General features: G+C 38.4%; 1 protein-coding gene across 1 annotated transcript in view; it reads left to right on the forward strand.

The window, feature by feature from the left end:
* LOC146002793 (uncharacterized) overlaps positions 1–15,334 on the forward strand; it is a 157,616-nt gene that overhangs the window by 102,680 nt on the left and 39,602 nt on the right. The gene's annotated exons all lie outside the window — the stretch shown is intronic.

A 15,334-nucleotide genomic window follows, 5' to 3' on the forward strand; every position in this document is an offset into this window, starting at 1 on the left:
TGCTTGTTTAAATAAAATCCCAAGTTAACGTCTTTTTTTCATAAAGTTCAATTTCCTAGCTGTGAAGCAAATATGTGTGAATGAAAATCAGTGTTCTATGATTTATTTGAAAGATTACAGGCCATTCTACAATGTAGTAAAGAAAAAACTTCTAATAGTTACATGTACAGTCTGGTATACCCAAGCGAAATGAAGCAAATTACGCAATGTTCTAATAACTCATTTGCAGAAATTTTTGGGGTAATAAGAACTTTGCTTATAAAAACCAGGCAAATTGGCCATAGACAACCAAACTCACATGAAATGATGTGTGCCCTTATGTTTTATTATAGGGGTGAAGAAAATTTTGAAAGGGTTCTTTCATTCACATCCAGTATATGCAGAAGCAGAGAAATACCAAGCATGCATCACATCATTTTTGCAGGTGTATAATAAAAGTCAAATAAAACTTACTTTTGTGTAGTTATTCCAATAACAAATTTTCTGCATGTAGTTTTAGTGTAGGTACATAGGTATGAAATGTTATTACACCAGTCTTTTCGTTTTAAATTATTCTACATTAACATGTTCCAATAACCCCATGTTCTAATTACCCCGGTCTCCCCTAATTGCTTAAAATCTAATTTGATATCGAATGAAACACAAACACAGCGCCATTTTAAGTTAAACCCTAAAGTCAAGCTGTAAGAAAATCAGATGAATGTACGAGGGAAATGAGAATCACTGCAGGTTCTATGGTTTGCCAGTTTGCTTGCCAAGGGCACTGTGATGCTTAAGACTTGATCCAACTTCTTGCAAATTTTTCTGCATGAAAACAATGCACTGGGGGTCTATTTATTGAAAGGAAAAGTAGGTTTAAAACTTCTAAATGATTTCTCTAATCAGTTAAGTTAGGTTTATTGGATTGAACCCGCTTTCACATTCAGTTGATTTTGGATTGGATTCACAAGATCTTTGAGTGAGATGGGAATATTTGATTGATTGATTTGGTTTATTTTACTTCGCATTTCTGCCACTTTTGGCTAATTACGAAGATGAGGATGACTGATGAAATTGATGAAGGTACACATACAAATAATACCCATGTCCAGGCCGGGATTCAAACACGGAACCTTTGTCATCATAGCGTGCGCTATGCTAACCACTCCACCACGGAGGACGAAGAATTGACATGTCACCCTAAAACACACGCATGTACCTACATTCTACATTTAATACCACTACATATGAAAATAAACCTTGGCTGGCTCTTCATATTGTCCACCAAAGATTGAAATGAAAGAAACTTACGAGCGTATGGTTTTCCTTGCTTGCTCTGAGATCTGAAGGATTTCGGTTTTGTATGTGTAATAATAGTACTTTCAGTGCTTGAACAGCGTCATTAGGTACAGCTAATTATATTACAAATAAATGCTTTTCCATGATTTTTATAAAATATATTTTTATATGTAGGTATGGGACATTAAAATGATCTGAAGTGAAGTGGAACTCTATAAGTATGTCCGGTTGAAAATATACCAAAAAGAAATTTGAATAACTCGGCAACCGTTGGTGATAGAAATGTCCGGTTACGTTTCTTTGGAAGAGAGAATCATAGAATTTTATGATAAGCAAAAAAAATTGCAGTACTCGCCTCAGTAGATCTCAATGTGAGCTCCTTTGGTGGCTCGACAAACATCAAGTCAGTACTCAACCTCAATCCATACGTTGCGCAACGTTTGACGTGTCACAGATGCACATGCATTGATAATTCTTTCTCATAGATCGTCCAACCCTTGCACAGGTGTTTGGTAGACAATAGTCTTGACATACCCCCACAGAAAAGTCCAGAGGAGTCAAGTCGGGCAACCTTGGAGGCCATTTAAGAGGACCCCCTCCCAATCCAATTGTCAGGGAAATGGTTATGTAGGAAGTTCTTGACACAATGGGTATAATGTGGGGGGGGGAGCCTTGTTGGAACATGTACCCATGAGGTATATGAGGTACAGCATATTGTTCTTACATTTCAAGGTAACTTGCTTCCGTAACTGTAGCCCCTTCAAAGATAAAAGGCCCAATTACAGACTCTCATGTCAAAGCATACCACACATTTAACTTTGGGCTGTCGCGTTCATGTTCAATAATTGCATGTGGATTTTTGGTATGTCAAGACTATTGTCTACCGAACACCTGTGCAAGGGTTGGACGATCTATGAGAAAGAATTATCAATGCATGTGCATCTGTGACACGTCAAACATTGCGCAACGTATGGATTGAGGTTGAGTACAGACTTGATGTTTGTTGAGCCACCAAAGGAGCTCACATTGAGATCTACTGAGGTGAGTACTGCAATTTTATTTTTCTTATCATAAAATTCTATGATTCCCTCTTCCAAAGAAACGTAACCGGATATTTCTATCACCAACGGTTCCCGAGTTATTCAAATTTCTTATTGGTATATTTTCATCCGGACACATCCATATTCAATAATATGGTTTCTGTATCCAGTAGGTAGGAGATGATTATTCCTGGTTGGAATGACTCAAGATAGAGGGGGGTGGGAATCTTCCTCACACCCTTTAAATCACAACCTGCATTAAAATGAATAGATGTATCTTTGTTCGCAATTTTCACATTTCGAACTCCTGAATTTCCGTTCCATTAAATTCAAAATGAGCCCAGAACAAGGTCCAGAGCTTTATAGGTTTTGGAATTATTATCTGATCTTAAATTATCATAAATTCTAAGAAAAACAAAAATAAAAATTGTTTGTTCAAATTTAGCATTAAATAACAGGAAATTCGTGTGTGCTGTTCTAAAATGGAATATTTCCCATGCCTTCTCATTCTGTACATAGGAATGGAAACCTGTGAAGTAATATATATATATGGGAGGCTGAATTTTGTACCCCCCCCAAATGAAAAACGTTCCTGCGCCACTGAGCAAGGATATCCTTTAAATACATACAATGAATAAATCACTTGAGATATGCAAGTTGGAAATGAAGTGATTTTGTGTTAACGTTTTCTTTCTGGTTGGACAGCTAACTACTTGTGTATGTGTACAGTATATAAAAATGAAGTAGTTTATCAATTTATAGCTCTTTTGTATGTTGTTTCCTCTCATAATGAAAAAGTGTGTGCCAATTTTTTTTCCACCGCTGGTATATACCGCTGATCTAACATTTTATTTACTGCTCTCCTCAGTTTTTATTTACCATAAATTTGTCTCCCTACGTATAAGTGACTCATCTAAGTGAATCAATTCTACAAAGTATTAACATACGGAGAGTTCCTCGTATAACAAGTTGTCTTCTAACTTTGGCAGAATATGGCTTTCCACTAAGAAAAGTATGGGAATCAAACCATTATAATAGTATCTACCAGGATGAAATAGGTAAGGACGTTATCAACCCCTACCTGTTTGCCAAACTTTACTCTATCAAATTGGTGCAGCAAGCTGCGTATCGCACATCACTCATCCCAAAGTATCAAGAATGTGCACCTATATTAGAAATTGGTGTATGACTTACTGGGATGTTTGTTGTCAACATTGAAGTATCAGAGGATGAACATTATGTCCAAGGGGTGACCATATCATGATGTCCATGCAAGTTGACAATGAGCAACTATATGTGCAAAGTAATACAGTTTCATTTTCCTCTTTACTTTATTAATTCCCTTAAAGACAGACAAATAATAAAAATTTCACTATTCACTCTCACGGATAACCAGTACGAGAACGAAACCCTCCAGCTGGAAAATAATTTCACAAATTAGTACATGCACATATCCCAAATACATGTCATCTGAATGAAATATGTGTGCAGGAAAAATTTCAACTCCATCATTCTGATAACATAAATATTTATTGAGAGAAAGCATAAATAATGAAGTAGGTTTGCTTATAACAACTAACTTTGTTGTTTGTGTCAAAAAAATTATTGTGCAAATACTTAAGAACTCGAGTGTACAAATAACACTACCTTACCAAATGTTATATGGAGTTAACATGAACCTTTGCTAAAATGAAAGTTTTATACTTTATCAACTGTTGAGATATTTCTTACAACTTATGTTGCCTTACAAACTTTATTTCTTCTACAAATAAAATGATTAGATGGCATTAAACATTACCAGACTTCGCAAATTAGACATCAAATATGTAAGGTTCACATGCAGGATCCATTACCTGAGAGATTACTCAATACTGGTTACATAAAGGCATATGCCATATGCTTCGTAAATTCTCTTCACGTGACTTAGGCTAAATAGGTCTGATTGACACTAAAAATTTCACGAATGGAAACGTATAGTTCTTCAGAACTGAATACGAGTTATTACTTAGCTTGACCAACTTGCAAAATGTCCAAAACCAACTTGTATGCGAATTCCGTGTGTCATGGCAACTCTTGCCATTTTGTAACATACACGTTATCTGAGGTGGGAAAATTCAATGTTCTTGCACTTTTTCCAACACACACAAAAGAGCTTATCATATCAACTTGTAGATACAGTAGTACTACTGACCAAGTGTAGTCTTTCGTGTTTTGGGATCACTTAGAGGAACAAGTTCCTACTTACATGCATCGGCGTGGTATGCATTCGGTTCATTCCAGCTTGAGAATGAATCGTGTCAGTCCGGCTGTCTACAACATAACTCTGTGCGAAGCTTGCATCCACTTCATGCTTAGACATTCATTAGTTTACTTATCCAAGTTTCGTCCATCGAAATTCCATCAAACCACAGAAACAATCATTATTCCTGCAGAGGTCAATCGTCCGTGACTCGTTCTGTCTTCTTTCCTACCTCCGTGCTTGCCTTTTCGTGCCGCGTTCAACCATTCATCTTTTACAAACAACCTGTGTCTCATCAACTTTCCAGCTTGTATTACATACATAATCATTACTTTTACAATTAGCAAGGTGTGTGAATGATTCTACGATTACGTTTGGTGCCTGTACAATTATCTCTCCACATCGACAGTTAATAATTAAAGTGTAAACCAAATGTAATGTTCCCAAAGTCTTCACTTTCTTACGTGAATTTTTGAACTCCTGCTGCCTGCAAGATGTATCTTCCCTTTAGCCTTGACCCAGAGCAGAATTGAGAAACACTAGTATCCTGCTTTTAAGACTAGATTAAATAAGATAAATGTACTAATTTTGATCATGCTAATTAACAATCAAAAATACAGAATTGGTCAAACAATTAAGCTTGTAAAAAAGTATTTAACAAAAAATTACGTATCTTGGTTTTGAGAAAACAATTAGTGAGGCATCTAGTGAGGATTTCTCAAATTTATGGTAGAGATCGCATCAAACCGTAACTGTATGCCACCTAACATGAAACTCTGCAATTAAATGGACCCTTCTCGTCCACCACATAAGTATGCATTGTGAAATGCAAATCTAGAGTTGAATATCGTAATGACAAACACTAACATTGACGAATATTTATCTACTTATGACAACACACGTCATATGGCAAACCGATCAGAAAATCAAATAAAATGCACCATTTTGAAAAATATAACATTGTTGAAAAATCTACTTTTTAAATACCTATGTGCAAATTAACCCTAGAACTGCTGCAATTCAGCTACCCCCTAGAACCACGGATGGGTCATAGTTGACCCGCCATTGAAAATAGTGTGTTAACGTATTTTCTTGGTGCAGCATCGGATTCGTTTACTGTTGTTTCTCCAGATATATCAAATATCATGTTTTGTGCACTATCTGGCAACATCTCCTTGGCTGCAGTTTAGGTGGGCGAGTCGAGTTCTGAAACAGCTCAGTCATAATTGAATAATCATGCTATCGGAATGCTGCTTGTATTTTGTTTGGTGCAGTAGGTCGTTTTGTCTTGAGATTTGATATTAGATCCACAAGGTCGGAAAGACTGAAAAAAGACAAATTTGAGTTGGTTACAGAAATCTGGTATGAGTTCATTGCAAATGCACAATGTACTATACAATGCACTATATACCTGGAGCGTATATAACCATTGATGAGCAGTTCTTCCCTTCTAAATGCCGCTGCAGATTTACACAGTTCATGGCATCCAAAGCAGATAAGTATGGGCAAAATATTGGATGGCAGTAGACAAAGAATCAAAGTATATAGTAAACTCTTTCCCGTACCTAGGAAAAGATGATACTAGGCCAAATAATGAGCGCCTTGGTGATTTTGTTGTAAAGAGGTTGATGGAACCTTATTTGAAGAAGGGAAGAAATGTAATCTGCAACAACTTCTTCACCTCCTTGTCTTTCTCTGAAACTTTGAAAGCAAATACCACAAGTCTTATTGGTACCATGAAGAGAGCTCGTAGGGAAATACCAGTTTGTGTAAAGAATGCAAGAGATAATTTATACAGTACAGGGGCGCTGAAGAAGAATGATACGTCTTTGACAATCTATCAGGGAAAGACCAACAAAAATGTTCTCATTCTCAGCACTATGCATCCTGACGTTCAAATTGACACAGGTAAAAAAAAAGAAAAGAAAAGAAACTGGACACAGTAATATTTTATAGTAACTCCAAATATGTAGTTGGTGTGGTGGATCAGATGGCCCTCAAATACTCCGTGAAAGCACCATCCAGACGCTGGCCAGTTCACACGTTCTATAACTTATTGGATTTGGCAGTGCATGGGTTGTGTACAATGCATTGAATGAGAAGAAATTGAATCGAAGAGACTCTCTTCTACAACTAGGAGAGGAGCTTGCTGAGAAATATGCAGCAACGAGGATGGCAAACTTCCGCAACACTATCCCTGATGAGATTCCAGAGAGACAAGAAAAGTGCACATGGTGTCAAGTAAAGAAAAGCTGCACAGGAAACAAATCGTTTGTGAAGTGTCACGCTTGTAAGAAAATCATTTGCAAAAAGTGCACAGCCAAAAAAACTATTATTCATTATGTGACATCACCCTGTAAAACTACACAATACTCTATTTTGTCCTTCATATTTCATATGAAAGTACTTTGTGTGTGATAAATTTCAAATAAAACATGTAATATACATAAGAGATTATTTTTGTATGCCGCTATTTCCATCCCTCAATTGATAATCACGAAATGGGAGTAGTGGGTCTTAAGTGACCAACCACGGTTCTAGGTAAATCTGGATTTTTTTCAGGGGGTGGGTGGGGGTTGACTGCTGAAAAGTGAAATTATTTGTGTTTGTTACTAACTTTTATTGATGAAAAGTCAAGCAATTATAGCACTCCAAGTTCAAACCCAAAGAAGTTGGAAAATAAAGAAATAGCAGTTGGGTCAAAAGTAACCCAGCTGCGGTTCTAGTGTTAACAAACAATACAAATTCATATTCATAAAATCCAGGCCTTTTATTATGAAATTTCAATGTTTTGATATCTTGATAGGGAAATTTTACTTTTGATTCTGTGGGTTCATTGACCGTGGAATCACCCAGAAGCATATGGGGAACTGGCATTGCTAATATACTTGCAGGTTCTCATCAACATTCAAGTAATTGTTAGGGCCTCCCCCATGGCGCAGTGGTAGCGTCATTGCCTTGTAATCAAGGGGTCCCGGGTTCGATACCCGGTGGAGGCACAAGTGGTTCGGATCCCACTTTAAAACTGTAGGTCCAGTCCCGATTAGCCTTACTGTGCACAAAGTGGACTTAAAACAGCAACTCAAGTAATTGTTGTTGAAAATGTTCTTTAATTTCCATTCTTTTCCCAAGCAGTTTGGTTCCTTTTAAAGAAAACTTATTGTAAAATTTATGGTCATAAAAGTACATTTTATGTTTTCATTAGATTTTTTTGAATGCATTGTAATTTTACATGAGATTTTAAATTGAATTGGTTGAAACAACTTTTTTGTTTATGAATTGTCCATTGACTTATCTCATAGTTCTTTCAAATATTAATATGTGTTGTGCCTGTAGGTCATGGAAATGTTATAAATTCAGGGTTTTGTTTGTTCGTTGATATTCTGTTGTTGAGACAAACATTGGCAGCTCGATCTTTAGCCTTAGGGCCTGGTTGGGACATGTATATCAATGCTCTATCACTGTCCTCAGGCCTCCAGGAGCCTTGTGAGGCTGAAGGCGAGGCTGAGTTGAAGTTTGGAGGCTGAGGCCGACTGAGGCTGGATGCTGGGATGGAGTGCAGAGGCTGAGGCTGAGGCCATGTGAGGCTGAAGGTCGACCTTGAGCTTGGAGGCTGAGGCGTTTGAGGTCAGAGGCTGAGGTCGTGTGAGGCCGAGACCAAGTTGGAGGTCAGAGGCTGAGGCTGAGGCTGTGTGAGGCTGGAGGCTGAGATGGAGAGGGTGGTGAGAGGCTATAATAAGTAAGGTTGAAATGGAGAAAACATCTACTTGTACTCTTGAATACTTGGAAAGTTTGCTTTGAAAACTGGAATTATACTTGAATTTCATCCTAGTCCTAGAGTGGCCACCCTGACACATAACAATCTGTTTCATGTTATCCACAGTCAAACCCCGCCTTTTGTCTGAGGATCATCTTGTATGCTGAAAATGATCTTTCAACAAAAACATGATCAATGATGCAAATTTAAATGCTGGAACGTTACTTCGCAAGGGGTGAATGCCACAAAGCACAGAACTGACGCGAAAGTGAGCAAGACTACATGGATCAGAAGTTTGTACTTTGGACTGTGCAGGCAACAGTGGCGAGAGACATTTTGCTTTGTTTAGAGCTTGGAAAAATCATCATGCACTTGGAGGGAGGGAAATTGACAAAGTATGTTTCAAACACGTTAGGCAATGAATTTTTCGGTGCCAAACAGAGCAAATATCTCTGAGACATAAAAATCCTGAAAAATCTTTAAAAATATATATAGACCTAAGAAAAAGGTTTGAGTTAGGAGCATTATCCTAAAATAGATTCTAACAAGCAAAATAGGTTATTTTAGGCTCTATAAAACTTCATCAGTTGTTGCATTTTTTTAATGAAACACTGGTGTAACTTCTTATTTCTTATTTACCTGCAAAGGAAAAAAAAAATAGGTTAACAACCTAAAATCGGAGGTGTAGTGATGATACGATGAAATTGATGAAGAGGTAATCGCCGAAACTGAGGCCTATTTTGAGGCTAAAGAGAAACCGTACTATAAAAATGGCATCGAAAAATTGTATGACCGCTATAATCATTGTATCGCCCTCAAAGGCAACTATATTGAATAATAAAATCGAATTTTGTCAAAAAAATATTTTTTACTATGTTAGTCTACGAACTTTTCAGCCCAACTGTTATTTGATTTTTGCCAAGCGGATGGGAGGAACGAGACGTTCGCGTGTGTTAAGGTTGAGCACCTGAAGGGTCACGCTATGTGTCTAAAGCTTAGGAAATTCGACCATAATGACAAACATTTAAATATCTCGGTTTCAAACGGTCAGATTCATGTGAAACTTATACCAGCGCAGCGGCATGTGTGCAAGGACGGATGTGTGGAGTTTCGTCACGATCAAGCGACAATTACGGACGCCAGATCAAATCGGTTCTAATTGATCAGTTTGTGGACAGCGATTGCAATTGAGCTATGGGCGACAACCAGGCGGAGGCTTAATCCGCACAAGTAAACTTCGGACACGGTCCGTCCTAGTTTGGAGACAATAGAGCGTGGTGGAATAACCTCCGGAAGCGTCACTCCAACGTGCGCCTAGCATCCTTTTTCAAAATCCAAATAAAACGAAGGACATGGTTTTTCGATACACAGTCTTACCGCGATCCTTGTAGCGAGAGCAGCTCCGTGCTACCTCTCCATATACAGTTTTGCCGCGATTCTTGGAACGAGAGCACCTTCGTGCTACCTTTCGTGTACAGTGGACTTTGTTGTGTTGTGCGAACACCAGTGTGTGTGATAGGCAGTAAGTCTACACGAGTGCGCCTACCTCAATCGCTGGGGGAAGTTGAAGCGAAACCGTGTTTCCGTGATTACCTTACGCCATTTATAATTTTTGAGAAACGAGGAACACCGGAAACTATGGCGGGCTAGAGGAAGAAGAGAGATGAGGGTGTTACGTCGATTCGCCCGATGTCAGAAGAAACTACGCCGATGATGCCTATCCGCCGCCGTGGAGAGAGAGAGAACGTCGAACGCCGCCCTATTGATACGCCGATGATGCCTACCATCCGCCACGTTGATGCCCCGACGACGCCTACCAGCCGTGACAGAGAGACGTAGAGAGAGATGTTGACGCCCCGACGACGCCTACCAGCCGCGACAGAGAGACGTATAGAGAGAGATGTTGATGCCCCGACGACGCCTACAACGACCGCTCAGATGCGACGTCCGAACCGCGCCATACCACGGAGATCCACCGATCCCGAGAGGAAGAGGAGCCGGGGAACTAGGTGTTTGAACCCTTTTTGCATCTTCATCGTCACGACCGAGGAAACCTTTCGCGTGGATACTATGTGTTTTCAATCGCCCATAAAGACGCCAGGATGCACCCCGGAAGCTGAGAGATGGTAAAGTATTCATCTGTGTGAAACTTAACACGTGACGGCCCGATTGATTTAGAGAATGCCCTTGAAATTCGTCGACATTTTGAAAACGCCCACTCAACTCGAAATTTTATATCAAACTCCCGTCGCGCTTGTCATTTGTAATTTATTCGTCTCAGGTCAATTTTTCTTATTCCTTGTGATATTTTTTTTTATGATCTTAAATTCATTGTTGTTTGTGCTCCTTTGTATTTGTTTAAAGTGCGTACTGTTAGAGTAAAGCGCCGCCCGCTTAATTGCATAATCTACTTGAGGTTTGTTCATTTTTATGTGTCAGTGCTGTGTCGCTGCTAGCTACGTCAGGTCGCATATGTGATTGTTTGTTAAAGTATTTGCCTGGTAATGTGAATTGCTCGTCGCGGCGAAGTGTTTAAGTCCCGCCTGCTAGAGAGTATATGTTTGCGTCACTCAACGGAGGTTATTTGTTATGTTTGGAACCACGTGAGGTCTTGTAAAAGGAAAGCGTCCGCCCACGCGAATGTAATTGCCGTTGAGACGCCTTTGTTTATACTGGTCAAATAATGTATTGTCACCGCGCCGACTAGTTTCTTTTTTTAAAAACAAAAGGTGAACTTAAGTTAGGGCTGGCTAGGATTTAAGTAGCACTGGAGCAAATTCACAAATGACCTGATTAGACAAAAAGTAAGATAAAATTAATTGAGAATGCAATAATTAGGGCTTGTCGTGATAAAACCTGTACATGTCATGTATAATTTCTTGTGTCGATGACCCCATGAGGATTGAATCTGAGAGAGAATGTGAGAGTGCAAGTGTGGGGACCTGTAATAATTCCATTTTTGTTGGTTATGAAGAGAATATACTTTTTATTTTCATGTTAATTTTGGGCTATATCATTTTCGTATGCATGTCGCTACCCTTGATTTTCAGGTATGCAGCTAGCCGCTTCCCGGCTACAGGTAAAGAGGTGGTAATTTGAAAGTACATATGTCTTTGTTTTTATTCGATATGGCTTATTACTATGCACTGTTGGTCACCGGTTCCTACACACGAACTTAACCTGGACCGTAACGCTATTTCGCTTGTCCGAGGGAGATTTTGCTGCCTCTATCTAGGTAGTGGTAGCATTTGTTTTCCCGGGCAAGGGAGGGCGTAACATACACTATCTCACTTGGCGATTCTTAAATGAAGAATATGCATGTTGGTTGTTTGCTCAAAGCAATTATTGGTTTTAGTCGATGGTGGGACTGGTATTTTAGGGAATATATGGCAAGTTTGAGACAGTTACGCTCCAACGCATATAAGGTAGTATGCTGGAAGTACTTTTCGGTAGAGTCAGGCTCGAACATTGATCTTATTTTGTGCCAAAATGACGGCAACAGGAATTTGTGTCGAGCTTGATCTTTGGTCTCGTACAAAGTAGTTGAACAGGTGATGCCAGGTGTCGATGAAAAGTTGACAAGAAGGCTTCTGCAGTTGTGTGGTCTAAGTGGGCTAGTGTCAGCGGCGGACTGAATGGTCAAGTGGACATAACCTTGCAGTGAGACGGCACACAAACTGTGGAGTTCAATCTTAAGTCAATACCAGTTCAAGGGCACATGTATGGGGTGACCAGTACGAATTCAACTTCTATCCTTCTGTAGGAACTATTGTAATCACCACACTTTAAAGAAAGGGTGAATGTAAATAATATAAATGAATGGTCGTTATAGATATAAGGTGTTGGTGCAAATGTAAATGTTCTGTGTTCTATACTTATATGTAATAGCGTGAGTTGATATGTTGTGTGTAAGTTGTACAGGTAGTTGTATGTTGTTTGGGTTCAGCCTCTTGTTGGGCACCAATTATAACAAGAAATGTTATAATGAACATATTTGTATGTACTTATTTAGTTTACTTCAATAATTCACGTTTACTTTGGTAAATTTCATCAAAGCTACCACACTACGTTTATCATTCTATTGGTGGACTTTGTAGTTAAAATCTTGTACACGAAAAGACAACAGTGTAAGAAACGGTTAAAGGAATGATTCATATAATCGGTTCACATACCATGCGGGATTACGGTTTCCGGGCCGATTCTGGACAGAAAAATGGATGTGTTGGTTATGTGAGTAATGTGATATTCTAATAAGTGGATTTAAGTGAAAACTCGAACTTGACAAGTGTATTTGAAGCAGCTGAGTTCGAAACGTTGAACTTATTACGGCAAATTGAAGAGTGGACTCGTTTGTTGACGAACGGGTAAAAGATTGATTCAGTTTGTTCGTTCGTCCGGGGAAAGGAAGATGGAGAGCCCATAAGGTTTTGTTCGGAAAAGAATATCAAGGAATATCCGAACATCTGGAAATTTGCCATGCAATTCATATGGCGTAAATGATCCATAAAGGTTCAGGAAACATAACGCAAAGAATATCGGTTCACCAAGTAAGGATACAGCCGATATTTGATAACTTTGTTGTGCAAGTGATCTACGGATCGTGGTTCGGTCATTGGCTGTAAGTACCAAACTTTATATATTAAGTGCTCCCAGACGTCTGTAGGAATAACTGCATTAAAGATTTCTACTTCGCAAAATATGCTAGCATTCGTGTGCGTCGTTAATGGCCATTAATCAGTATGCATCTCACCGTTAGTTTGAGCGAGAAAGCAGCGCGTGGGGTAGCCATATTGGCGTAAAAATACAGCTGATCAGCAATTGGAAACTGTAAATCGTTAAATGTAAATATTCGTTGAATATTCTACTTAATGCACACAATTCATATTATTACTATGTTGTCAGAGTTTTGTTAGCTGAACAAGGGTAAAACATTGTGCTGCATATAGAAATAACTATGCCTGCTGTAAGCACGAAAAGTTGAAGTTTTGCATTAAATAATTAATGTAGGTTCAAGCGAGGTATAAACAAAGTTCTGTTATTGAATTTCTTTCATAATATCCACAAAAGTAATCGATAGAATTTGTCGAATTAATTGTGCTGGATTATTAGGTCATGAGATGATAGCCTAAAACAGCTGATTCATTGTATCACATTTTCTTTTGTTATTTTAGTCACAGGGAGTAATAATTTTCTTCAAGTTGAATGAAGCAATATGTAACCTGCTATAGGGCATAGTAGGTAAATTGAATGTCATAAGTACTGAAAGTTAGTTTATTGGTTTATTTTCCTCTCTAGTAATAATAAAATATATTAATATCTTATTTCCTTGTGTTGACATTTATCAAAACAAAGGCTCCTTCTGTGCATTATGAATATACATATATGAATTAATATAAATGTTGCTTTTCAGGAAGAAGTTCATTTTGTGCTGGTCACTTAAGTATGAATAATGCCCAGGAATATCTATGACAGTTGAGTCATCAATTAGGTCAGGTTAAAGGGTTACGTTCACTGAAGTTCAGATCCTAATCTTAGATTTATGTACACAGCCTCCCTTGGGTAACTTTTCTTGAGACCCAGTCTTCAGTACATCAGCTGATATTTACACAAACGAGCTAGGTTTGGGAGAGAGGGTTAGAAAAGTGTATGGTGAATCAAAATTTTTATCAATTGGAATGGGAATTGTTGTTTACTATTCAGTTTTTTCATGAACCGTAATTAGTATGCGAGTTATTCAGTTTCACATATAGGGTGAACTGATGTGAATTGGCACTTCAATCGTTGAAAAATACAATTTCAGTTGGGTGAAACTTACTTGTTTCTCTACGAATTTCATGTAATTGAGTGAAGTGAACATGTTTGCAAATTTTTACTTTATTTCTTAGTATGCCTATTGATACATAATCCTGTACATTAATATACACAGCGACCAGCGCTACCAGAGTAATGGGTTACATTGAAATTGTGGGCTGAATTAAAATAATTTCAGTGTTCATCTAAATGGGATTGATCGTAGTGTGATAGTTTCCATTTAGCATACCTATTCATCAAGGCCACGAACCTCCCATAGTGTGTACTGACACACGTTGAGTACGTCACATGAACATTTCAAGTTTCAGTTTTGAGTTTTCGAGCCGCAGGCACGTTACAACTGCTATAATATAATTATCCCGGTAGCACTAGAAGTGATGACACCTGAACTACAATTTGTCAACTGGATTCAGACGAGTAATGTTACAATACTGCATGCACCATTAAACATACAATTTTTTGATTGTGAAATTCAAGAAAATTTATCTGAAAATTCTTACGGTTGAGATCTATCTAAATAAACTAACTTAATACCATTCTTGAATCGCTCTGTACGAACAATAATTCCCAGCATGGACCCCAAACTAATCAAATGTTAAACTGATGCTGACAGATGTTCACTACCCAAAGTTCACATATCACACAATAAATGTTCCAAGTCTGGCCCACTGCCCTACCCCAATTCGTCAGCACTTTCAAAAGCAAACATATTCAGATTCCTTTGGGAAGATCAGCTGTGCAACATAAATAATGTAGAGTGGGAAGTTAATTACACTGGTCAACATGAAATTTGTTACAAGGAATGTGAATGGTGTTCTAACGTAAGTCGATGGTGCTGATTTCGAAAATGAAATCAGTTTTTTCATATTGGGCTCAGTTTTCGTGTTACACACTAACCTGTACCTAATGCAATTCATGAAAATTCTGCCTATTAGGCTGTGGTTTAACCTATATTTACTCTACAGATATTGTTGAATAACAGTCATTATATGACCTTAGAATGACCAGTACGTTCCTAAGGCCAGGGACCTTCCTCCAATTGCAACAAACCAAATCGTGAATAAGAGAGAGGCATGGCAACACTGTCGATGAGTCATGTCCGAACACGTATATTGGAAGTGTTGTTTGTTGTCACATGCGTCTCAGCATTGTGAATTGTGACTGAGTGGGAAGTGACTGCCTTTGATTAGGTTGTGATTCGAAGTTTCA

The sequence above is a fragment of the Lepisma saccharinum genome, chromosome 19, assembly GCF_977018435.1.
Source record: "Lepisma saccharinum chromosome 19, izLepSacc3.1, whole genome shotgun sequence".
In the NCBI taxonomy this organism is placed as follows: domain Eukaryota; kingdom Metazoa; phylum Arthropoda; class Insecta; order Zygentoma; family Lepismatidae; genus Lepisma; species Lepisma saccharinum.